At 45.7% G+C, this 27326-nt stretch overlaps 1 long non-coding RNA gene across 1 annotated transcript; it reads right to left on the bottom strand.

Moving 5' to 3' along the window:
- Positions 1 to 280: 280 nt before the first annotated feature.
- Positions 281 to 27326, bottom strand: LOC144615670 (uncharacterized). The gene is made up of 4 exons (XR_013554074.2): positions 26934 to 27326; positions 26281 to 26408; positions 15274 to 15547; positions 281 to 13032 (listed from the first exon to the last, which is right to left on the bottom strand). It is a non-coding gene; the product is annotated as an uncharacterized LOC144615670 (long non-coding RNA).

Raw genomic sequence — 27326 nt, 5'->3', positions numbered from 1 at the left:
AAAAAAAAAAAAAAAAAGCCCTCACAGGGAATACTGGATCGTGACTTGGTTACAAAACCTAGAGCCTCAATGGGATCTCGGACCTGCTACCACTGAATCACTGCTCTTTCCTTGCCCTCAGGGGTAGGGCATTCAAAGGAGCCCAGGTAAGAAGCCTTCCTTCTCTTTCTGAACAAAAAGTGTAGGCTTCATGCCAACCGGGCACCCAGGTGTAGGCAATGGAAGGTTCCCTTTGCCCCAGCCCACAGGTGTTTCTTACTACAGACAACACTTAGCTTCTTGGGAGATTGTGCTAGGCACTCCCTTCTCAGCTTCATCCTGCTTTCATTTATAATGAAGCATTTTTGCTCTCTGTGTATTTATTTCCATCATTTTGCTCTTTGTTTTTTCAAACTAGGGTCTCACTGGAGTCCATTCAGAGTCCGTGTCTCAGAGCAATATCCTCCACTTTAAACTGGGGGCTCTGGCTGAGTCCTGGGGACTCTGAATAAACTGGCAACAGGACACCTTCTAATATCCCGTTAGAACTCTGTGCACAATGAGGCCTAGGGCATAGGAAGGTGCCAAGCTGTGTATGGCTGGATGCGTGTAGGCAGTCCCAGAGGTTTAGGGAGGGACTGGCCTTACACATGCAGCTGGGAGAAAGAAGATAGATGTGCACAGCAGCATAACCTAAGTCCCATGTGTAATGTAGAGCCTTGGCCTCCCTTGTAGCCATCCCCACCAATTCGCTGTTTCCTAATTCTTGGGTCACATTCAGGGACAACTGGGCTTCCACTCACTTCACACAAGCAGAGCCCAAAGATTGGTGCTAAACTTCCTGTGCTCCGGTCCTGTGCTCCGTAAGAGCAAACAGTACCTTTATATCAGAGGAAGGATGGTCTTCTTGTCCCTGAGTGCTTGGTACATGGCCAGCTCTGGTGAGTGCAGTGAAGTGCAGAGATGCCTTCATTCTGTGTCACCGATGACTCCCATATGCACATTAGGGCTCGGGACCTGGTCAGCACAGAAAGGGAGGGCCCTTTCAAGATCTACTGCATCAGGTCCAGGTTGCAAACACTTGATCACCTGCTGGCAACGGGAAGCCCTCGCTCTGAATCAATGCTGCATCTATTCCCTGATAGGAAGGACAGGAGAAACCACCCAAACCCCTTTCCCCTCTGTTTCTGAGGGAAGAGTACACAGCTACTGCAGAATATCACTCTCAGGTGTAGCCCATGGAGGTTTCCTTTGACACCAGCCCTCAAGTGCCTCTTACACCCCGGACAGCTAGCCTGCCAGGAGACCAGAGTAGGCACTTCATTCTAACTTTAGCCCATTCTGTTCTGTAAGGAAGAACTTTAGTCCTCCAAGTGCCCATTTGCATTTGATTGCTCTCTGTTCAAATTGGGGCTACCTGGGAGCCATGAGGAGCAAGAGCCTCAGAAGAACGTCCTGTGTTTCAACAGGAAGATTCCAGGACCCATCGGGCTGTGTCAGGTGCACAGCCCGGGTGCACACATTGGTGTGGCATGCCCAGTCAGTTCCTGAGCCAATGGACAGCTCTCAGTGTCTGGAATCCCAGAGGAAAGCAGGCCTCTCTGTTGCTGGGGGCTTGGTGCTTAGTCAGCTGGAGTCATTGCAGGGATGGGTAGCCAGCTGGCCTCCCTCCCCTGGCTGACAGAGATGCCTTCATCCTGCAGAGTAGATGATTCGTGCATGTGCACCGTGCTCCAGGTCCTGGTCAGGGCACAAAGGGACTTTGAAAGGAATACTGCACCAGGCTGGGGTCTAACCACTTGATCATCAGGCACAGCTGAGTCCCTGCCGCCCCTGTCTACTACTGGGAAAGGGCAAGAAACACACCCAAAGGCAGGGCTTTCTGTCTCTTTCTGAGGGAAGACTCTAGCCCCCTTGCTGACAGGCCTCCCAGGTGTAGCCTGTAGGGGCCTCCCTTCACCAAAGGCCACTGGTGTTGCTTCTTCCTGAGACAGCCAGCTTGCTAGAAAATGGCACTAGTCACTTCATTCTCCACATCGTCCCATTCTCATCCCTAATGAAGAACTCTGGCCCTCCATGGATCCATTTTCACCCTTTTGCTCTGTTTCCAAACCAGGTCCTCTCTGGGGTCCATTGCATGTCGTCTCTCAGCAGAATATCCTCGGCATTCTGTTGGGGATCCTGTTGAGACTCTGCAGGTTTCGCCACAGGGCCCCTGGCAGGTGGGTGTCAAAACCACGCAGGCATTCAGAGGCCTAGGGCACTGGAAGGGCCCAGAAGGGAATGTTTGCAATTCAACTGGGCCAGAGGGCTGGGAAAGGAACTGGCCTCCTTTCTTAGTTGAGGGGACGTGAAGTTGCATAGCCCCTTACCAGATTGATCCTAGTGCCACTGGCAATATTGATCTTTGGCCCTCCTTATGGCCACTCCCTGGCCTTGGCCCTAGGTCTAACATTGTCCCCATTGAGACTTAGAAGTCACTTACTCAGCCAGTGCCCAGGGATAGGTTTTCACAGAAGCCTGTGCATATGGAAGGTGGGCACCAAGCAAAGCAGCCCACCCACTGCTAATGGCAGCACTTGCACTTACTCAGACATGGATTTACCTTCCTTCCAGCTGGGGCAGAGGGGCCAGCAGGATCACAGGCAGTGCTGGGTGCAGGGCACGACCACAAGGAGGTTTCTAGGTCAGGTGCCAAGGCATGAACAGCCCTGTGCATTAGGCAGTGCCATAGGTGCTTCAGTGGCCCTGCAAAACCACCCTGTGGTCATGGTGTGGCAACCATGGTATTGGCCTGTGCAGCCCTGTCCTCCTTCAGCATACTCAACAGCAGCAAGGGTAACAGTTCTGGCTGGCAAGACGAGGTTGACAAGAGCCCCCAAAACAATGGCAGCAGGCAGGGACTGGCAGATAGGGTGGAACCCACGAGGGCAGCACCTGGCCTTTGCCTCCATACCAGTTCACTTCTCCCATCCCACGTTGGAGGACTAATGTGCTCCCACACATGTACCCTCACATGAAAGGGCTATGCATGATGTGATGTGTTGAACAAGCCAGGAATAACCCATAATGAGGATAAACTGAGTCAAGATGTTGGCCAGTGTGCAATATGCCTGGAAGAAATGCAGAGGGAGATACTAGACCAGGGTTGCCTTGCCTGTTCACATATCATGAAGGTTGCACTGGTTTGCAATAAATCGATCTTGCCCTGATTGTCCTTCACATATTGCAACAACTTCCCATTTTATACTTATTCTTGTCTTTTCAAGATGCTTGAAAGCCTGAGAGGGTCTGAGGGTCTGTCCCTGTGGCAAAACAAAAACAAACACAAAACTACAGGCCTACTTGGCCAGAACTCTGAGTCCTGAGAGTCTTACGCAGAGACAAACCATCATACAGGAAGGACTATCCTGCTGAAGAGCCAAGGGCCCTTTGGTCAAACATGTGCCACAGTCACAGGGAATGGACCCGAATCCCCAGTTGGGGGCCCAGGGTATGACTCTAAGACACCTACATGGAATGGAGCCCAGGGAGGGCTCAGAGTGAAAACAGAGCAAAGGGGTGAAAATGGATAGAGGAAGGGCCAGAGTTCTGCATCAGGGATAAGAATGAGATCAAGTGGAGAGTGACGTGACTAGCACAAACTTCCTCAGCTCGCTGACTGACACCTCGGGAATGAGAAACATCTGTAGGCTTTGGCAAATGGTACCATCTGTAAGTTCCACCCGAAAGCCCTGACCGCAAGAAGCCTGCCCAGATTCTTCCTTCAGCATCAGAGGGAAAGACCTGGCTCTGGGTTGGTGTCCTGTCCTTGCCATCAGTCCAGAGGGGCAGCAGTGATACAGCTGTAGCAGCGTTGTGCTCTTGGCAGATGAGCAAGTATTTGGAAGTGGGACTTGGTGCGGTATTCCATCCAAAGATACTTTCTGTACTGACCAGATCCTGGAGCATCCCGCCCACACGAAAACCTGCTGTCCTTCCAAAGGAAGGGGGTCGCCATTAGTGAGGGGAGGGAGGCCAACTGGCTACCCGTGCTCGTGCATTCCCTAGCCAGCTAATCAGCACCATGGGCTCTGGGATGGGAGGGCCGGGTTTTCTTTGGGATATTAGACCCAGAGAGCCTTCAATTTCCTCAGCAACTGACTGGGAAACTGGCAACATTCATACAGCCATGGCTGTGTAAGTGACAGCCCCATGTTCCTGGAATGTGAACAGAGACCTAACTAGAAAAGCAGCGATGGCATGGGGATGAGTGCGAGCCAGCAGTGCCAAAGTTCTGCATCTCCAAAGGGAGTGGTGCCCATCTAGGAAAGAGATCTCTTTCTGAATTCAGTCTCGATCCAGACAGGAGGCCGGCTCCCTTCCTCAAACCTCGGGCTTGCCTACACACAAGCGTTCTCCACTGGACACCTGCAGTGCTAGATGCCCTAGGCCTGGTGATGTCCACAAAGTCTGAAACCCAATGCCCACGGCCTCCGTGGCCAAACCCCTCACACCCTCACCAGGATTGTACCAGACTCCTCACTGAATAAGAAGAGACATAACTCTGAGACACTGACTCTGACAAGATTCCAGGGAGAACCTTGTTGCCAAGGAAGAGCAATTCCTTACTCTTGCTATAATACCCTGCTCAGCAACAAGAGCTACGGGGCAGAGTGTCAGCTGACCTCTGGGACATCAGACTCTGAGAGCCCTCTATTGACTCGGGAAGTACTGGAAACTCACCTCCAATCCTTGGAATTTGGTTGTGGACAGGGCAGCCCCTCGGTCTTGGTGGGTGACTGTGACCAGGTGAGAAAAGCAGCAACGGGATAGGAAGTTGAGTCCAAGTTCTGCACCCCAATCGGCATGGGTCAAATCAAAGAGGGGCACATGTCTATCATCCCTTCTTCTTCTCCCACACAGGAGGCAGGATCCTCCCCTAACCACTGGCTTCGACTACCCTCAAGCACTCTCCCTGGGTATCTTTACACACATTAGGTGTGGGGGTGGCCACAAAGGAAGACCTATATCACCATCCAACGGACACCGCCAAAGTCCCAAGCTGAAAGAAAAGGATATTACTCTAAGACACTGGCTCTGCATAAAGTCCATGCAGAAACCCTTTGGACGAAAAAGGCTAAGTGGTCGAAATGGAGACACAGATTCTGAGTTCTTCATCACACTTGAGATTTGGAGAATGCTGAGAATGAAGTACCCAGCACAGTCTCCTATCAAGCTGCTTGTATCTGGAAATAGAAATGCCCATGAGCTTAGGAAAAGGGCACCCTCTGAAAGGGCACACTGAAAGCCCTGTCAGTAAGAAACCTCCATTCATTCTATTGGAGCCAGAGATTTCTGGCTATGTCTGTCCCTCCAACTTTTTGTAGCAGTTGACGGAGGCAGCAGTACTGGAGGTGTCGCTATTGGGTTCTACTGGCTCTTGCTCAGGAGTCTGGAACAAGGACTTGGTTCCCTATTGCTGGACAAGACTCTTCCTGTACTGACCATGGCCTGGTCCATACTGCCCATGTACAAACTGTGTGCTTCCTGGAATGAAGGCAAATCAATCACCCAGCTCAGGGAGGAAGGTGGCTCCCCCTCACCTCCCATACCCCAGCAAGCCAAGCAACCAGCACTCAGGGTCTGAAGGCCATCTTTCCTTTGTCAGATCAGAGCCTGAGAGCTCTCCCTGAGCACAGAAGCAGAGTGGTAATTTGATGCCTACCCAGGGGTGCCAGCTGAGTGACTGATGGCTCCGTGGCTTTTAAAGGGGAAATAAAGTCAGAAATAAAGATAGGGGAAGGAAATGGACCCAAGTGGTGCCCCAAGCCTGACATTTTTGGTGGTAATTGAGACCCACTTGGAAAGAAGGTATCTTCCTTCATTGGCCCTTGGCAAAAAGGAGGCCAGCTCCCTGCCCAAATCTCTGGCACAGTCTTCACACAAACATCCGTTACTGGGCAACTAAAAATTCCTGGGCCTATCGAGAGCCACATACTTCTGGAATCTAATGAATTACTGAAGATGGAGCCCTGTGGCCAAAATCTCTCTCACAGTCTCAAGGACTGAGTCAGACTCCGGGTGGAAGGCAGAGGATACGACCATGAGACACTGACTCTGAACAGATTGTGGGAAGAACCTTGTTTCTACAAGAGAGCAAAGATGTATTACGGTGGATAAGGAGGGTCAGAGGTCTTCAGAGATTGAAAGGGGAATTATGTGGAGAAGGGTCCAGCACCAGCTCCTGGCAACCTGGCTATGGGAAAAAGAAGAAACACTAGAAGCCTTAGGCAACATCGCCATCTAGCGTCCGCATCTCGGACCATGGGAGCAACAGGCCTGCGTTCTTCCTTCAGAAGGACCTAGAGAGTCCTGGACTTTGCTTTTCTCACATTTCCAATCATTGAATGGAGTAAGCAGTGACAGTGCTGTAGTCAAAGGCTCCCAGGTCTTCCTCCAAAGTGTGGAAAGGGGCATTTGGGGCCCTCTTCCTGTAAAGGGCTCTTCTTGTGCTGACCAGCTTCTGGAGACTCCCACTCCTGTGTGAACTGTCTGCTTTTCAGAAGGAAGGCTCCTCCATCAGGCAGAACAATGAGGCAAGCTGGCTAGCCTCCCCCACCCCTTGCTACAAACAGCCAATCACCAAGCCCAGGAATTGGAGGGCTATTCTCCTTTCGGATATGCCTTGCTCATGGATGTCACTGAGCGAGGGACTGAGTGGGCAACAGAACCTCATCCTTTGGTGCCCTCTGTGTCAGTGCCAGCTCCATGGCTCAGAAGGGTGAACACAGACTGAGTCAGAATGACAAGAAGGAAAGGGAATGGCTCCAGTAGACCAATGTACGTTCACCATTTCCATCCAATGGGAATGTGATCCATTTGCAAGGGCATGTTAAACTTAATTTTCTATGGGCATCGAGGCCAGCTTCCCTCAGTTACATGTGGCTCAGCCTCCACAGAAACAGTTCTCAGCTGGACCCCTTCGAATGGCCTAAGGCTCTGGATGTCCACGGAATCCTGAAACCAAAATGCGAGGGCCCCTTTTTACTCAACCTGTCCCACAGACACAAGGGCTAGTCCACATTGCACATTTGGGAGCCAGTGCTATGACTCTGGGCAACTGAATTTGTGGGGATCCCAAGAGGAACCGTGGTGAAGAAAGCAATGTCATGAAACTTGGTACACCGAGGGCCAGAGTTCTTCATTAAAGGAGATCGGGTAATGTTTAGAACAGTGTGATCAGCACAATATATTAGCACGCTGGCTCGCTAAGGCATCAGAAGAACCCTTGTTGGGTTGGCTAAAGGAGTACCTCAAAGGATGCCCCTTGGAGCCTTGTGAGCAAGAGACCCACATTATCTCTTAAGAAATAGAGGGAAGCTTTGGCTTCTCTTGTCCTTTTGCACATCATGTCGGGAGATAGGGGCAGCAGTTATTCTCAGTCATGAAGAATATGCTTTCCTGTGATGATCAATAGGGTTGAACGAGGCTATGGTGCACCATTGATTCAAAAGGCTTTTTGTGTGCTGATCGGTTCACTGTGCACATTCACTGTCTTTTATTCCAAACGAGGGTATCTCAGGCAATGAGGGTCTGGGGTTCATGTGTCTACCCATTCCCACGATAGTGTGGCCTGCTATGCATCGAGGGCTCAGGGACAGGCGTGCTAGCTGTCCTGTCAGGAATCTGACTCTGAGAGCTCTACATTGACTCAGGAAAGGCCTGGTTCTTCACTCCAATCCTTGGACCTTGGTTGGTATGGTTGGTCTTGAACGTTGGTCTTGGTGTGTGAACTGAGGAGAAGTTAGAAAAGCAGCAATGGGATCGGAATCACCATGAGGTGAGTCATGGTCCTGCATTTCAAATGGGCATTGGTCAAACCTAGAAAATAGGTATCTGCCTTCCCTTTCTCTTGTCGCACAGGGGAGGTGGGATCTGCCCCTAACCACTGGCATAGCCTATCTACAAGAATTCTCCCTGGGAACCTTCAAATAAACTAGTGTTTTGGTTGGCCACACATTTCTGCCCATTTCTTCACTGGATTATTTTTCGGGTGTGGTGTTTGGTGAGTTTTTTATAGATTTTGGATACTAGCCCTTTGTCTGATATGTCATTTGCAAATATCTTTTCCTATTCCCTTGGTTGCCTTTTAGTTTCATTGATTCTTTCCTTCGCAGTGCAGAAGCTTTTTATCTTGATGAGGTCCCAATAGTTCATTTTGCTTTTAATTCCCTTGCCTTTGAAGATGTGTGAAGAAATCGCTGTGGCTGAGGTCAAAGAGGTTGTTGTCTGCTTTCTCCTCTAGGATTTTGATGGTTTCCTGTCTCACATTCAGGTCTTCCATCCATTTTGAGTTTATTTTTGTGTATGGTGTAAGAAAGTGGTCTAGTTTCATTCTTCTGCGTATTGCTGTCCGGTTTTCCCAGCAACATTTGTTGAAGGTACTTTTTTTCCATTGGATACTCTTCCTTGCTTTGTCAAATCTTAGTTGGCCATACATTTGTGGGTCCAATTCTGGGGTCTCTATTCTATTGGTCTGCTTTTTGCCAATACTATACTGTCTTGGTGATTACAGCTTTATAGTACAGGCTAAAGTCTGGGATTGTGATGTCTCCCACTTCGGTTTTCTTCTTCAATATTACTTCGGCTATTTAGGGGCTTTTGTGGTTCCACACAAATTTTAGGAGTGTTTGTTCTAGCCTTGAGGAGAGCGCCCGTGAAATATTGATTGGGATTGCATTGAATGTGTAGATTGCTTTGGGTAGTTTTGGCATTTTAACAATGTTTATTCTTCCAATCTGTGAGCATGGAATGTTTTTCCATTTCTTTGTGTCTTTTTCAATTTCCTTCATAAGCTTTCTATAGTTTTCCACATACAGATCTTTTACATCTTCGGTTAGGTTTATTCCTAGGTATTTTATGGTTCTTGGTACAATTGTAAATGGGATCAGTTTCTTTATTTCTCTTTCTGTTGCTTCATTATTGGTGTATAAAAATGCACTGATATCTGGACATTGATTTTGTACCCTGAGACTTTGCTGAATTCATGGATCAGTTCTAGCAGACTTTTAGTGGAGTCTGTCGGGTTTTCCATGTAGAGCATCATGTCGTATGCAAAAAGTGAAAGTTTGACTTCCTCTTTGCTGATTTTGATGCCTTTTATTTCATTTTGTTGTCTGATTGTTGACCCTAGGACTTCCAACACTGTGTTAAACAATAGCAGTGAGAGTGGACTTTCCTGTCGTGTTCCTGATCTCAAGGGAAAGCTCTGTTTTTCCACATGAAGGATGATATTAACTGTGGGCTTTTCATAAATGGCTTTTACGATGTTTAAGTATGTTCCTTCTATCCTGATTTTCTCGAGGGTCTTTATTAAGAAAGGATGCTGTATTTTGTCAAATGCTTTTTCTGCATCGATTGACAGGATCATATGGTTCTTTTCTTTTATTAATGTAATATATCACATTGAATGATTTGTGAATATTGAACGAGCCCTGCAGCCCAGGAATGAATCCCACTTGATCATGATGAATAATTCTTTTTATATGCTGTTGAATTTGATTTCCTGGTATCTTGTTGAACATTTTTGCATCCATGTTCATCGGGGACATTGGCCTGTAGTTCTCCTTTTTTGTTGGGTCTCTGTCTGGTGTTTGGGAATCAAAGTAATGCTGGCTTTTTACATGGAGTCTAGACATTTTCCTTCCATTTCTATTTTTTGGAATAGCTTGAGAAGGATAGGTATTAACTTTGCTTTAAATGTCTTGTAGAATTCCTCTGGGAAGCCATCTGGTCCAGGACTCTTATTTGTTGGAAGATTTTTGATAACTGATTCAATTTCTTCACTAGTTATGGGTCTGTTCATATTTTCTATTTCTTCCTGTTTGAGTTTCGGTAGTGCGTGGTGTGCGTGTTTAGGAATTTGTCCTTTTCTTCCAGTTTGTCCAGTTTGTTGATATATAGTTTTTCATAGTATTCCCTGATAATTGGTTGTAATTATGAGGGATTGGTTGTAATAAATCCATTTTTTATTTGTGATTTTATCTATTTGGATCCTCTCTCTTTTCTTTCTCAGAAGCCTGGCTAGAGGTTTATCAATTTTGTTTATTTTTTCAAAAACCAACTCAGTTTCATTGATCTGTTCCTGTGGGGTTTTTGTTTTGTTTTGTTTTGAATTCTATATTGTTTATTTGTGCTCTGATCTTTATTATTTCTCTTCTGCTGGGTTTGCAGTTTCTTTGCTGTTCTGCTTCTAGTTCTTTTAGGTGTGCTGTTAGATTTCTTATTTGGGATTTTTCGTGTTTCTTGAGAAAGGCCTGGATTGCAATGTATTTTCCTCTCAGGACTGCCTTTGCTGCATCCCAAAGGGTTTGGATTGTTGTGGTTTCATGTTCATTTGTTTCCATATATTTTTTAATTTCTTCTCTAATTGTCTGGTTGACCCATTCGTCATTTAGTAGGATGTCCTTTAACCTCCATGCATTTGGAGGTTTTCCAGACTTTTTCCTGTGGTTGATATCAAGGCTTTTTCATAGCCTTGTGGTCTGAAAGTGTGCATGGTATGATCTCAATTCTTTTATACTTAGTAAGGGCTGTTTTGTGACCCAGTATGTGATCTATCTTGGAGAATGTTCCATGTGCAATCGAGAAGCAAGTATATTCTGTTGCTTTGGGATGCAGAGTTCTAAATATATCTGTCAAGTCCATCTGATTCAATGTATTATTCAGGGCCCTTGTTTCTTTATTCTGTGTCTAGATGATGTATCCATTATTGTAAGTGGGGTATTAAAGTCCCCTGCAATTATCAATAAGGTTGCTTACGTTTGTGACTAATTATTTTATATATTTGGGGGCTCCCGTATTCGGCACGTGGACATTTATAATTGTTAGCTCTTCCTGATGGATAGGCCCTGTAATTATTATATAATGCCCTTCTTAATCTCTTGTTACAGCCTTTAACTTAAAGTCTAGTTTGTCTGATATAAGTACGGTTACTCCAGCTTTCTTTTGACTTCCAGTAGCATTATAGATAGTTCTCCATCCCCTCACTTTCAATCTGCAGGTGTCCTCAGGTCTAAAATCAGTCTCTTGTAGACAGCAAATAGATGGGTCTTGTTTGTTTGTTTTTTTAATGAATTCTGATACCTTATGTCTTTTGGTTAGAGCATTTAGTCCATTTACATTCACTGTTATTATTGAAAGATATGGGTTTAGAGTTATTGTGATGTCTATAGGTTTCATGCTTGTAGTGATGTCTCTGGTACTCCCCCTTAGGATCTCTTGTAGGGCTGGTTTAGCGGTGATGAATTCCTTAAGTTTTTGTTTGGGAAAACATTTATCTCTTCTTCTTTTCTGAATGACAGACTTGCTGGATAAAGGATTCTCAGCTGCATATTTTTTCTGTTCATCACATTGAAGATTTCCTGCCATTCCTTTCTGGCCTAAGTTTCAGTAGATAGGTCTGCCACTACTCTTATGTGTCTACCTTTGTAAGTTACAGCCTGTTTATCCCTATCTGCTTTCAGAATTGTCTCTTTATCCTTGTATTTTGCCGTTTTCACTATGATATGTCGTGCAGAATATCGATTCAAGTTACGTCTGAAGGGAGTTCTCTGTGCTTCTTGGATTTCAATGCCTTTTTCCTTCCCCAGGTCAGGGAAGTTCTCAGCTATGATTTGTTCAAGCCACCTTCAGCCCCTTTCTCTCTTCTTCTTCTGGAATTCGTATGATATGGATATTTTTCCATTTGATTGCATCACTTAGTTCTCTCATTCTCCCCTCATACTCCTGGATTTTTTTATCTGTCTTTTTCTCAGCTTCCTCTTTTTCCATAATTTTATCTTCTAATTCACCTATTCTCTCCTCTGCCTCTTCAATCCATGCTATGGCCAGCTACATTTTATTTTGCACCTTATTTATACCATTTTTAACTCCTCATGACTATTTCTTAATCTCTTGATCTCTGTAGCAATAGATTCTCTGCTGTCCTCTATGCTTTCTTCAAGCCCAGCAATTAATTTTATGACTGTTATTCTAAATTCTTGTTCTGTTATATTGCTTAAATTGTTTTTGATCAATTTGTTAACTGTCACTACTTCCTGGAGTTTCTTTTGAGGAGAATTCTTCCATTTTGTCATTTTGGGTAGTTCCTCCAGTGGCTCCAAACTGCAGGACACTTCCCCTGTGCTGTCTGGAGTTACTTGTGTTGGTGAGCAGGCCACAGTCAGACCCGATGTCTGTCCCCAGCCCACCACTGGGGCCACAGTCAGACTGGTGTGTACCTTATCTTCCCCTCCCCCAGGGGCAGGACTAACTGTGGAGTGGTGTGGCCCCTGTCTGGGCTACTTGCACACTGCCAGGCTTGTGGTGTTGCTTGGATGGAATCTGGCATATTAGCTGGGGTTGATCCGCAAGGTGCACAGGGGTGGGAGTGGCAGGCTTAGCTCGCTTTGCCATCAGTAGTCACTTGCGGGAGGGGCGCTGCAGCACCGGGAGGGAGGCAGACCCATTGGAGGGATGGATCCACAGAAGCACAGCATTGGGCGTTTGCGTGGTGCAAGCAAGTTCGGTGATGGTAACCGGCTCCCTTTGGAATTTTGGCTGGGGGATGGGAGACGGAGATGGTGCTTGCCAGCACCTTTGTTCCCCCACTGAGCTGAACTCTGTCTTCCGGGGCTCAACAACTTTCCCTCCCAGCGTCCTCTTGCCCTCCCTGCTCTCCAAGAGCAGAGTTGTTTACTTTTAACATTCCAGATGTTAAGTCCCACTGGCTGTCAGAACCCATGGAGTCTGGCCCCTCTGCTTTTGCAAGGGGCTCTGCCTTGCCCAGTGGGCTGCCCCTCCACGACCTCGGCTCCCTCCCACCAGTCCGTGTAGCAGGCACTGCCTCTCCACCCTTCCTACCCTCTTCCATGGGCCTCTTGTCTACACTTGCCTCCAGAGAGTCCGTTCTGCTAGTCTTCTGGCAGTTTTCTGGGTTATTAGGCAGATGCAGGTGGAATCTAAGCGATCAGCAGGACGAGGTGAGCCCAGTGTCCTCCTAAGCTGCCATCTTTCCAGGTCTCCTCAATTCTAATTTACAGATTAGAAAACAGGGGAAAAAAGAACAACTTGTGTAAGTGACAAAGGTTGGACTCAAACCCAGTGGGACTAGCTCTAGACTCTGCGCTCTCAAGCAATTATTTCACTATTGTACTGCCTCTCCCTATATAATTTATAAACCTGTGTGTGTACATTCTAAACGAATATGTGTATGCTTAGGGGGTTGATATATATGGATGTATATACAAATATAGAAGTGTGAGGTATGTGTGTGTGTATAGAGGTTACATGCCTCAGTGACACCATACTGAGAACATTCAATAAAATTGAGAATGGACTGCAGGGAATAGCACCTGAAGTAAGTAGGGCGGCAAAGAGGCTGGGACACTGAGGTGCTCTTGAGGCTACCACAGTGCTGACTGACCATGTCACGAAAGATGTGGACTAGGTCACCAAGAAAAAGGAGAGGACTGGGGTCTGGAGGGCACAGAGAGACCAAACATGCAGGCAGGGACTGAATCAGACTGGGATAGGGGCTCTGGTTTAAGAGACAGCCATCCTGGGGCCGGGCAAGGTCCAGGTGGATTCTGGGAGTGAGCTGGTGGTCACTGGTGCTGTGACATCATGAGGAACTAGACAGCTGGGTACTGGAAGGGTCTTTGAGAACTCCAGACTGGGGCAGGGCCAAGCAGGTGACGGAATGCAGTGGGATGGTGGGGACTGTGGCAAACCAGAGAACGTGGCCACCTAGAGGCAGCTGCAACCACCCACTGTGCCATGAGAGGAAGTGGGGCCAATGCTGTGAGAGTTGCCAAGTTTTCAACAGAAAACAGAAATTCAGACTTTTACATGAAATCTCTTGATTTTAGTGTTGGTTTAAAAAGAATTTAGGGGCGGCTGGGTGGCTCAGTCTGTTAAGTGTCCGACTTCAGCTCAGGTCATGATCTTGTGGTGTGCGAGTTTGAGCCCCACAACAGGCTCTGTGCTGACAGCTCAGAGCCTGGAGCCTGCTTTGGATTCTGTGTCTCCCTCTTTCTGGCCCTCCCCTGCTCACACTCTCTTCCTAAAATGAAAAAAAAAAAGCATTAAAAAAAATTTAGGGATAGTTGGCTCAGTAAGTTAAGCATCCAACTCTTGATTTCAGTTCAGGTCATGATCTCATGGTTCACGGGTTTGAGCCCCACATTGGACTCTACACTGACAGTGTAGAGCCTGCTTGGGATTCTCTCTCTTCCCCCACCCCCCCACCTCTCCCGCACTTGCTGTTTCTCACACTCAAAATAAATAAATCAACTTAAAAAATACTTTAAAAAAATTAAATCACCAGACTTACTGCTAAGTAGTAGAACTGGGACTTAAATCCATGAGGGGCAGGGCCTAGGTTACCAGGCACAGACACCGTGGAGCACTGAGTGAGGCACAGGCCAGGAACTGTCACACACATCAGCCCTGCTTCTCCCAGCCTGCCTCACTCTAGAAAGCCTTTGTTCTCTGCTGACTGCTAACTAATAGGACAGATCTAGCCAGTTATGAATTGGAATATTCTTAGGGACTATGCCTTTCCAGGAAGAACCTCTGAAGACCACACCAATGAAAGTAATGACAGTAGAAGAACAGGAAAGTCAGGGTACACTGGCAACTTTTTTGTCTGATAGGTAACTCCCAGTTCCTCACTCTGTGGAATTCTGGTAGGGCTGCAAATCAAGGTGCCCTGCCTCCCCTCCAAGAGTGATGACAATGTAAGTCAGGTGAGCCAAACAGAGAATGTTCTCCCTCAGGGAACAGGAACTGGAACAGGAGTAGACCTGACATTAGGATCAATCTTTAGAGGCCGATGTGGACATTGACAAAGAAGTCTCTCTTTTTTCTAAGAACGCATGTATTAAGTTGAAATTAAATGCCAATGGCCATCTTCCCCTCTAGGTACAGAATCCTACCTGAAAATAAATCATAGATGAGTGACAGAGAAAAAGCCAGCATCCTGTTAATCATTTAAGCACCTGGATCATGCCATGCCTAAAATCTAACCCCTTACATATTTCAATTATATGAGCTAATAAATTGTCTTTTTTAAGCTTAACCTGGGTTAAATTTAGTCCCTGTCACCAGTAACTAAAAGAATCTTACTCAATTTGTAGAAAAATGGTATTTAAGAAGAGGACGTCCTGTCCCTTGTCCCTCAAGCTGGATTCAAAGTGTAGAGGCCTACTCTTCAGGGATGGCATTCAACAGTGCCCCTGACACCACCATTCCCATTTATTTCCCTCTTACCTGGAAATAGTTCAAAAGCACACCAGCCCCGGACAGTCCCGGTCCTGCAAACATGAAGGGCACCATCACCTGAAGGCCAAGGGACAAGGCAGTCTCCCTGATGAACTCAAACCCCAGTGGTTCAGGGACCACCCTGTGGCTCTCAGACACACTCATAGGTCCATCATCTGAGGCTCCAGTCTGAAGGCGTGTGGCAGAGCCAGGTCCTCTGGCCTCTGCTGTCGGATCTCTGTCCCATCCATGTGAGCAGAGCTGAACCCCTGGCAGCCTTAACCTGGGAGACACAAAGCAACAATGGCTGATCAGCAAAGTTCCTGACTGCCATACAGCTGACACCCTTTAAGCCCTCAGGCCCTTCTGTCCAGCAGAGGCTGGCATCATTCTACCCAATCAATAGCCCCTTCATGTGTTGGGATGAGCACTGGGTGTTGTATAGAAACCAATTTGACAGTAAATTATATTTAAAAAAATAGTCCCTTGCTCAGGGACTGCTCCACACGGTCTCCTGCAACCTCAATTCAAACAGTTTTTATTTAATATGCACAGGTTTGAGAAAAATAACATATCAAAGAAGAGAGCGCTAAATATTCATGAATTAGAGTCAGCAAAACTGGTGGTATAGGGAACTCTGAAAATTCTTTCCTCCAGAGAAGAACAAGATAGCTAGCAAAAAATGTCAGAATCCACTTTTCAGAACTCTGGAAATTCACCAAAGGCTTGGAACAATGCAGGAGTATTTACTCAATAAAAAAATGCTGAATCCTCAGCAAGAACAGCCACACTGTAGTATCCATGGTGTTTGTGATGTTTTTACTGTGCCTTAGTCCCAACCCCTGCTCTGTGGCTCTGCAGCACCCTTAAAAACCAATATCCTGGAGAGAGCAGAATGGGCTGGAGCTCCTTCAAAGCCTCATTCTCAAAGAACTGTCATCATTTGACCTATCAGGTGGTTCACCGGAAAATGTCACTTACAGACTATCTGTATTTCACCTGATTTATTTATTTTTTATTTTTAACATTTATTTATTTTTCAGAGACAGAGTACGAATGGGGGGAGGGACAGAGAGAGGGAGACAGAATCTGAAGCAGGCTCCAGGCTCCGAGATGTCAGCACAGCACTTGATGCTGGGCTTGAACCCATGAGTGAGATCATGTCCTGAGCCCAGGTCAGCAGCTTAACCAACTTAGCCACCCAGGCGCCCCTCACCTGACTTATAAAATTCACTTCGTGTAAAAAGCCTTTTCCCTGGGGGACATTTGTGGAAAACAATCACAGGCACTTCACAACTACCTAAAGCAGTGGGTAATAGCTGAGGTAAATAATATGCAAACCAAAAGCCTAAAAGGAAAAGCTGGGGAATGAGATGCCTAAATTTTGAAAAGTTCCTAAAAATTCCTGGGAATCTAGAAGGCCACTCATAGTGATCTGGGCATATGCTCAGGAAATAGCTGAGAAAGCTTGAAACTGTAACCCCCCAGCTGATCTGGAGGCTCTGCATAAGCACACCATGAAGGCTAAGGCAGGGCGGTGAATGACAGCACTATGTACTGAAGGTGTGCCCCAACAGGCACACAGAGCCTCCAGGCAAAGACTGGGGGACTCATCACTTCCACACATGGCATTCAAGGAAATCTCTATTCAAGAATTGCCTGACCACAGAGCAGAGTCCTCAGGGGTGAAGTACAACACAGAATACAAACCAAAGAAGTCACTTAGAAAAGTCGCTAAACCAACAACAGCTACAGAAAGCAGCAATAACAAGAATCCCTGAGAAGGGGGAGAACCTTATTTCCAGAGTCGTCACCTTATAGAATTTTAAGCGTCCAGTTTTCAACAAAAAATAGGCATGCAAGAAAACATGATACTGTGACATATGCATAGGGAAAAAGCAATTAATAAAAAATATGCTGAGGAAGCCCAAATATTGACTAACTAGACGAAAACCTGAAATCAGCTATTTTAAATATGTTCAAAGAACTTAACCATCCCTGAAGAACTAAATAAAGTACAAAAAAACGAAGTCTAACCAAAATGGAGAATATCAAGGAGGAGATAACTATTTTAAAGAAGAACTAACTCAAAATTCTGGAGTTATAAAATATAATGGCCCTAGAGGAGTGCAATGGCTGATCTGAGCAGGGAGAATAAAGAACCACTGAACTGAAAGCTAAGTCAACAGAAACCATCCAATCTGAAGAAAAGAAACAAAACAGAATGAAGAAAAATGAATAAGTCCTCAGGGCCCATGGGACAGCATCAAGCACGCCTGCATGTATAACGGGAGTCTCAGAAAGGGACGAAAGAACAAAGGAGTCCAAAATAATATTGGAAGACATAATGTGCAAAAGCTTTCCAATTATGATCAAACTTCCATATTCAAGAAGCTCAACAAATCACAAGAATACAAGAACACAAATTACAAGAGATCCACCACAAGACACATCATTATCAATCTGCCAAAAGTCAAAGATAGAGACAGAATCTTGAAAGCAGGGAGAAGTGACTCTTCTTGCACAAGGACTCCTCAGAAAGATTAACAGCATACTTTTCATTGGAATCCATGGAGGCCAGAGGCAGTGGGATGACATGTTCCAAGTGCTGAAGGAATAAGAACTTCAACCAAGAGTTCTGATAAGCAGAAAAAGGATCCTTCAAAAATGAAGGACAAATTAAGAGATTCCCAGATGAACAAAAATCAAGAGAATGTGCCACTGGTGTGCACCTGCCCTACAGGAAAGACCAAGACCGAGAGGCTGAAATGAAAGGACCTAGATAGTACTTTAAATTCATATAAAGAGTGCTAGGCAAAGGTAACTACATAGGCAAATTAAAAAAAAAAAGTATAGGGGTACCTGAGTGGTTCAGTCGGTTGAGCATCTGACTGCAGCTCAGGTCATGATCTCATGGCTCGTGAGTTCAAGCCCTGCATCAGGCTCTGTGCTGACAACTCAGAGCCTGGAGCCTGCTTCAGATTGTGTCTCCCTCTCTCTGCCCCTTCCCCAATCATGCTCTCTCTCTGTCTCTCAAAAATAAACATTTAAAAAAATTTTTTAATAGCCAAAGAAAAGAAAGTATAAATGCACTGTTGTTAGTAACTCCTTTCTCTCTTATCCAATTTAAAGACAACTGCATAATTCAGTAATTATAAATCACTATGTATGGGTACAGAATATATAAAAATGTAATTTGCATGACAGGAGGAGCACAAAGGAGAGCACAGAGCTATATAGGAACAAAGTTTCATATATTAGTAACATTAAGTTGCTATTAATTTAAAATTTTTTTAATGTTTATTTCTGAGGCAGAGAGAGACAGAGCATGAGTGGGGGAGGGTCAGAGAGAGAGGGAGACACAGAATCAGAAGCAGGCTCCAGGCTCCAGGCTCTGAGCTAGCAGTACAGAGCACGACACGGGGCTCAAACTCACAAACCGTGAGATCATGACCTGAGCCGAAGTCGGTCGCTCAACCGACTGAGCCACCCAGGTGCCCCAAGTTGCTATTAATTTAAATTGCAATGTTATCTAAGGTGGGAATTGTAATCCTCAAAGCAATCACTAAGAAAATAACTAAAAAATATATATTTTAAAAATAACAAAGGAATAAAAATAATACACTAGAAAATATACATCTAATACAAAAGAAGATACTAATGAAGGATAGAGGAACAGAAAGAAACCATGATATAGAAACAAATGGCAAAATGGCAGATAGAAATCCTATCTTATCAGTAATTATACTAAACATAAATGGATAGGTTGAAAGTAAAAAGGCTTTAAAAGACATACCAGGCAAAGAGTAACCAAAAAAAAGGTAGGGGGGGAGGGTGGGAATGACTTTCCTAGCATCAGGCAAAATAGACATTAAAACAAAATTGTTATTACAGATAAAGAAGGGCATTTGATAATGGTAAATGGGTCAATATTATCAAAAAACATACCAATTATACACACCTAACAATATAGCCCCAAAGTACATGAGGCAAAACCTGACAGAATTGAAGGGAGAGAAATACAATTCAATAATAGAAGACTTCAACACTCTACTTTCAATAATCTACTGAACAATTAGAAGATGGACAAAAAAGGGAACTTTTTATTGCTGAGAAATTAAGGCTATTTGGACCTATTGGAAAACATGCTTTGTACTTAATTGGTTCATGAATTTACCATCTAAAAAAATTCTGATGTAAACACGTCTCAATTGGTTACTAAGTCCTCCACTGGAGACTAAGGTTTCCTAAGAGTTAAAATTCTGCTGAATGTACTTAATACTGATGAAAATAAAGAAAACAACACTGTATGTAGGAAAATAGGAGGTATATAAGAAAGATAGAAGGAATGGAAATACAGTTTTGTTGAGGGTAGAAGAAAGTAATTTTGTCCTAAATGAGACTAGTTATTTGGAAGGAAATGGTTTTGGGACAAAATTTGGAAGGAAAAGAAAGTTGTACAAGGTTGATATGAATGGAATTTTAAAAGTATACTGGTATAAGGTTGAAATTCTGCTTTTCTTTCTGCTAAAATGACAAAGTTTTCTCGAATTGTTCATCTGCTCTTGATAAGACAAGGCAAAAAAAGGTTTATCCTCCAGGAAAATCAAAGTTTTAGGTCTCCTCTCTATCAGGTCTTTGATTACTTAGTTAAAACTTCTCAATGTTAAAAGACCTAGGTTTTGATAACAACTGTATAATGCTATACATTCACCTATGAGATCTTTTATTGCCACTTTGGTTGAATAAATAAAATTGTAAGATTTGTAATGATCTTTATTTAGGATGCATTTATGACTTCTGGGGTTTTAACAAACTTCTCAGGATTTAAATGGTAAATGAAGTCTTCTTGACCAATTAGGCCCTTTTATTTGGGATGCTAAATTACTTGGAAAAGCACTGTCATACAATGGTAAACCTTAGGTTGTACTGCACAGGTAAATGCAGTAACTGCCCAAATATATGCAATTCCTAAAGTTTTAATGTTTTGATATAAGGTCAACAATATTCTGATTACTTGAGATGTTATGTGTCACAGAAATAACCACATTTCTTTGTCAATTGCATCGTAATGAACTCCCATCAAATCTTTAACGATGTCTGTTTCTGAGATTTTGTCATTTATAATTGTTCTTATTCTCTCACAAAACGTATATCTTCTTCAAGGAGATTTATTCAAAGGACTTTGTGGATAAATACAGGTATCTGACATCTTAAAATTAATACTAAAATGGGTAAGAATTTCCAGAACTAAAAAGCTGCATTCAAATTGAACAAGAATTAGGAACATGGGATTAAATGAACTGAGGAAATTTAGTTTTATGATTCTTGTTGAAAATATTGTTGGTTCTCTAATATTTCATCTCCCAGATTAAGGAAACTTTCTCTTAAGATATCTATGATATAGAAAAATGTCATAAAGTATGCATTTGTAAACTGAAACATTTATCTTTTTCTCTACATAACTCCCCTGAAATTCAAAACTCTCAATGAGTATTCTTTCTTTCATGGGAATTACAATTTTTTGCATAAATTCAATAATAATCGGTTCATCATGCAACAGGTCACCATTGGAAATACTGGTTATTTTACCAAGGCTTCACTGGAATGTCATATTTGAGGATGACATTCATAAACTCAGATATGACCAGACAGCTTTAAGGAATTAGGGTTGGCTTTATAAAACATGGAGCCATAGGGGCGCCTGGGTGGCGCAGTCGGTTAAGCGTCCGACTTCAGCCAGGTCACGATCTCGCGGTCCGTGAGTTCAAGCCCCGCGTCAGGCTCTGGGCTGATGGCTCGGAGCCTGGAGCCTGTTTCCGATTCTGTGTCTCCCTCTCTCTCTGCCCCTCCCCCGTCCATGCTCTGTCTCTCTCTGTCCCAAAAATAAATAAAAAACGTTGAAAAAAAAATTAAAAAAAAAAAAAAAAACATGGAGCCATAATGCCTCTTGGAAATGTTGGCCTGGTGCCTTGCTTGCTGAGTTCCCAGCAGCCTCAACAGGTAGGTAAAGACGGCCACTTCCTGGCAGGTGCAGGAAACTCAGGATATCTTGGGGACCTCACAAAGAGGAATTTGCCCAATTCTACAGGTATTGCAGGCCTGTCTGATGGCAAGTATTTGGCTTGGCTCCTGGCCTGGATAGGCTACTAAAAATTCAACGCAGAGATTGGTTATAAAAAGCTCCAACAAAGAAAATTTACAAGATCCTCATGACCAATTGCTATTCTTGCTGAGCTAATGTAAATAATTAGGTCAGATTTGTTAAGACTGGATTTGTTCTACAGATGCATTGGTCTCTATTTAGCTATCTCTGGAAAGGGAGGGGTGTGTGTGTGTGTCTTTAGAGAACAACTGTTTCAACAATGCACTGTTAAGAATGTTAAATTCTAGTCATGATCACCTTTAAATGTTTGGTTTTTGCCTAAACAACTTGAGGTAAACGTCAGAAAATTGTCAAACTATTTCATGTATAGGAAATTTTCTGTGCTTGTTATTCTATAGGGATAAAAATAACACCCCATGGGCATATGATTATTTACACAACTGGAAAACAGGATGGATCCCTAAATATGCAAATCATATCTTCCCTAAACCTGATCTGACAGTTACCAGAAATCCGCCCTTTCCAAAACTTGGAGATAGACTTTACAGACATACAACCAAATAGAGGATTGAGTTTCAGGTATCACCCCCCATGGGACCATCACTCCAGAGCTAAGAAGGACAACTCAGAAGAACCCACAACCTGGCGAAGTGATCCAGATCCAGTCAACCCGCTTAAACTGACCCTCAAAAGGGAAACTGGCCCTTGAGACCTCCAGCCCTGCTCCAGCCACACCCCAGAAGCTGGCTGGCCTGTGCATGGCAGAAGCTTGAGGAATCAATGCGTGAACCTAGCCCAAGGGTTTGGATGCAACTCTGCCAGCCCTTGCCCCTTACCGGTGTCATAGCCCTGATCTTACTTCTTACCATTGGGTTGATAGAGTCTGCACCAACAAGCTGGACATGGGACAAAAAGATGCATTCTGGGCCTTGCATACCTCCTCTGGATGGGAGGATTAGTAAGTATTGCCTGTATGCTAGGATAACCTCTCTCACCCTCACAACTGCCACTTACCCACTTTGCCCCCAGGATTGTTATATGACAATAAGGGGGTCAAGGGCATCCAGCGCCTTCACCTCCCTCCACAAAGATCACTACAGGGGAAAAACACGCACTGTCAGTCACCTGGTGTCCCAAGGACTAAGTATTGGATCATAGAGATAACCCGAAATGTCAGGAACCCATGTCACAACAAGGGCCTCTGGAGAGGGAAGTGAGCTTGCTACACTTACCTTCCTCAATGGGGGAATCTCAGATGGGGGAGGGGTGCAAGACAGGGCCCTTCAAATAGTTATAAAGGATAGGGGAATGCAAGCCATAAAGGTGGCCACTCCCCTGGCAGCCTACCAAGGTGTGAACCTTTCAGCCCTCAGTCAGATGCTTACCAATTCCCCACTCCAACGTTGGGCCAACACTACTCTACAAGTCCTCCATAAAATATATAATCACATACAAATCTGCTGGATGTGCTTGCCCCCTCAGCCGGAGGGCTTAACTTAGCCACTCCCATCCCTTTGACCTGGGAAGCTCCTGAAAATCTCAAAACCAACACCTCTGTCTTAATTGGACCCCTGGCCACTGGGATCTATCTCAAATGCCGACAATCTAATCTGTACAGTCCCTGAAGGTATGAATGGTACCTCTCTATGTGGAAGAAATATAACCTTAAAGAGGAATGCAACCCTATGTTCAACCCCTGGGGTGGTCCATCTGTGTTCTAAATCGGCCTACTGATGCCTAGAGCCCAAGTGGACTCAGCTTTGTTATTCCATCTTCCCAACCCCAGAAGTATCTGTATACACTGAAGATCAGCTCTTAACAGCCTGTAGCCCCAAGTCCTGGGCTAAATGGGCAGTCCTGCTACCCATTCTGATAGGCACAGGAATTGCGACAGGAATAGGAACTGGAAGAGGGGGCATAGGTTCATCCATAGGACTATACCATAGACTATCTGAAGAGCTAAGTGAAGACATCGAATGGGTGGAAGATTCTCTGGTAACCTTACAGAGGCAAATAAACTCTCTGGTGGCACTGACCCTCCAAAACAGGTGAGCCCTTGACCTCCTTACTTCAGAAAAGGGAGGGACTTGCATCTTTCCAGGGGAGGGATGTTGCTATCGCGTAAACCAGTCAGGAATAGTCACAACAAAGGTTAAGGAGCTCAAGGAAAGAATTCAACATAGACCACAGGAAACTATCAATCAATGGAAAGGATGGGACCTCACGGATTGGGCATCCTGGCTTCCTGCCCTGGTGGGGCCCCTCCTCTCCATAATTTTACTTGGATCCATTGGCCCCTGGATACTGAATGCTGTGGTACATTTTATTGAAAACACTGTTGCTCGCCAAACGACTGCACGTATCTTAGTCTTCCAAGAGCACCAACCTGTAAAACTGAAAGATTATGCCTACTAAAAGTTTTTTAAAGGGCACCAAAGGGGGGAATGTTGGACAAGTGAATAAAGTATGCCAAAGATGGCCAACGGAGCTAAAACAGACTCCGGTCTCTAGCTTCGAGACCCCCTCCTCTGGGTTCTTCTTCCTTTGTTTGCTGTGTGCGCCAAAACCCCCACCCACAGATATTGAAGCTGACAACTATAAATTACCCTCCCCACTTGCATTCGGTGCTCAGATCTTTGGAGAGACAGTCTTCTCTGAGCCCGCTGGTGTTAAATAAATCTCCGATGCACCAAGATCTCCGAGTGCCACTTGGTTGTTCCGCCAGTGTTCCAGCCTGGTTCCGTAACACACTTGGTTCCCTGATCAGGAAACCCAACCACGCTGGCCCATTGTTGCCACCTGTTTGGGAGAACGGCGAGGTGGTGACAGAGCGAGGGATTGCAAGGGAGAAGGTGCGCCCTGCCTGGATTTTGGCAGTCTCCTTCTCGGTTGCCTCAGGCTGGCCCCGCTCCCTTGTTCCCGCCGGACTCAAAGACAGCTGGTAGGTGAGGACCCGGACCCAACATTGGAACCAGTAAGGCTGGGGCCCCAAAGAAGTCAGGCCCACCCAAGAGCCTGGAAGAGGGATGTGATCAATCTCCGGAGGCCTTAATAGGTCTCACCGGTAGAAAATTTTGTGGAAGGCAATGTAATAGACTCTGGTGTGTGTGTGTGTGTGTGTGTGTGTGTGTGTGTGTGTGTGTGTGAGAGAGAGAGAGAGAGAGAGAGAGAGAGAGAGAGAGAGAGAGAAGGAGAATGAGCAGCTCGGCCAGGATTGCCAGCCGAGTTCGAGTTTGTGGCTCCATGGACAGGCACCCTTAAGGTCCCCAAAAGTCTACGGAGTCTGAATGGGCTCTCCTGTGTCGTGGTGAGAGTATAAGGTCTGGGGCAGTATTGGATCAGATTCTGATCACAAGTCACAAAGCTGAGTCCGCTACGGCCAAACCTCACCTAACGTTTCCCTCGGGAACATGACCAGAGGAGTATCTGATTGGCCCTCTTATCTAAAGGTCATCTCATTTGTCTGTGTTTGTGACACTGAACACGAGATAGGAATTAATAATGGGATCAAAACAGAGTAAGCCTCTGCTTTTAGAGGTCATGCTCAAAAATTTTAAAAAGGGATTTTCAGGTGATTATGGGGTGAAAATGATACCCAGGAAGTTAAAGACCTTTTGTGAACTAGAATGGCCCATATTCAATGTAGGATGGCCCCCAGAAGGGACATTAGATGCTCAAATGGTGCAGTGGGTCGGGCTAATAGTCACTGGGAACCCAGGCCACTCTGATCAGTTTCCATACATCGATTCCTGGCTTGAAATTGCCCAAAATCCCCCACCTTGGGTGCGATTCATCGTTAGCAAACAGAACCAGGCACAGGTTTTAGCCACCTTATCCGGAGGCTCACCCAGGGAGCCAACGAAGCAACCTGCCAGTCCTCTAAGATTCAAAGGAGACACGAAGGAAGATATTGTCTTTCCACCTCCTTATGACTCATCAAGCTCCCTCCCTGCTCCCCTTGAACCTGAAACTCCTCCCCCGTCTGTCTTCCCCCCCACCCCCAAGGCCGCTGGCTGCTCTTGCTGCTGCTGCCAAAGTCGCCGCCAAGCAATGGGCACCACCGCTGCTGCCGCTGCCGCCACCACAGTTGGCGCCACCCATCTCCCTGCCCCTCTCACACCTGGAGAATCCTCCCCAACAGGGGCCAGCAGCCAAACTCTGCTCCAGACCCAGACCTAATGCTCTCCAAATGCCTGTAAGGGAAATGAGAGAGCCTGAAAGACAGAATGAGGACAGAACCATCCAGCCCAGCCATTCCATGACGTATTATCAACCTTTCTCTACAACCAACGTCCTCAATTGGAAACACAACACTCCATCATACTCTGAAAAGCCTCAAGCAATGGCCGACTTGGAGTCCCTCTTCCAGACCCACCAACGGACTTGGGAATATTGTCACAGTTACTCCGTACTCTGTTTAATACAGAAGAAAGAAGAAAGAAGAAAGAAGAAAGAAGAAGGAGGAGGAGGAGGAGGAGGAGGAAGAGGAGAAGGAGGAGGAGGAAGAGGAGGAGGAGGAGGAGGAGGAGGAAGAGGAAGAGGAAGAGGAGGAGGAGGAGGAGGAGGAGGAGGAGGAGGAGGAGGGAAACACAACACTACCTAGAAGATCACGCACCGCCGGGGATCAATGACCCTGCTGTCTGGGCTCAAGCTGCCATGCGTGAAGAACACCCAACATGGGATTTCACCACAGAAGAGGGGCAGGCTCACATCTGATGACACCAGGAAGCCCTCCTTCGGGGAGTCCTAGTTGGAGCCAAAAAGTCCATGAACATGACTCAAACATCAAACCCAGTCACATAGCACCCTGGGGAGTCTCCCAGAGACTACTATGAAAGATTATGTGAAGCATGCCATGTACACACCCCATTTGACCCCAAGGCACCAGAAAGTCAACAGATGGTAAATACCTCCTTTGGGGCACAGGCTTCCCCAGATATCAGAAGAAAACTCCAGAAGTTGGAGGGCTTTGCCGGGATGAATATCACTCAGTTGATAGAGGTCGCCAATAAGGTTTTCATGAACAGAGAAGTCACAGCTGAAAGAGAAGCGGAGAGAAGACTAAGAAGCCACCCTTCTCGCAGCAGAACCAAAAGGAACAGACGCTGCGAAGGTGGGAAGACCCCAACCACCAAAAGGGCGGAAGCCCAGAGCCACCTTAGCAAGGGACCGATGTGCATACTGCAAAGAGAAGGGACACTAGGAGAATGAATGTCCAAATCGGAAGGGACCCTCAAAACCCAGCCAATATTGGGAGGAACCTCGAGGTGAGAACCTCGTTGGTCTGGCCAGGGTAGAATCGGACTGAGAGGGGCCGGGCTCTTTCTCTCTTGGCCCCCATGAGCCCACGGTCGAAATGAAAGTAGGGGGCCGAACAATAACTTTCATGGTTGACCCTGGGGCTGAACACTCCGTTGTTACTTCCCCTATGGCACCCTTAAGCCAAAAGGCAACAGCCATATTTGGGGCTACTGGGACACGGGCAATACAGCAGCTCTTCTGTCAAGCTCGACAATGTGGACTTGGGGGGGTCACAAGGTCCGGCATGAGTTCCTCTACTTACCTGACTGCTCAAGTCATCTCCTGGGCCAGGATCTGCTCTCCACACTTGGGGCCCGGATGACTTTTGAACCCACTGGATGCACTCACCTCCAATTAAACCCAAGGCAGAAGGAAACCCTGGTCTTGGCGATTACCCTGCCAAGCGAAGAAGAATGGAGACTATTCTGCACCCAGGCCTTATTCTGTAACCCCTCAGAATTCAGGCTCACATTCCCCTCCGTATGGGTTGAAGATAACCCACCTGGACTAGCTTGAAATCGGGCCCCCATCATTGTTGACCTGATCCCTGGAGCCCAACCTCAGAGACAAAGGCAGTACCCCCTCCCACTCAAGACTAGAATGGGTTATACAAGAGCACCTGACCAAGCTCAGAGAAGCAGGTATTCGAATTGAG

The sequence above is a fragment of the Panthera onca genome, chromosome A2 (assembly GCF_046562875.1).
Source record: "Panthera onca isolate mPanOnc1 chromosome A2, mPanOnc1 haplotype 2, whole genome shotgun sequence".
Classification (NCBI taxonomy): domain Eukaryota; kingdom Metazoa; phylum Chordata; class Mammalia; order Carnivora; family Felidae; genus Panthera; species Panthera onca.
This window is presented reverse-complemented; position numbering and strand designations above follow the sequence as displayed.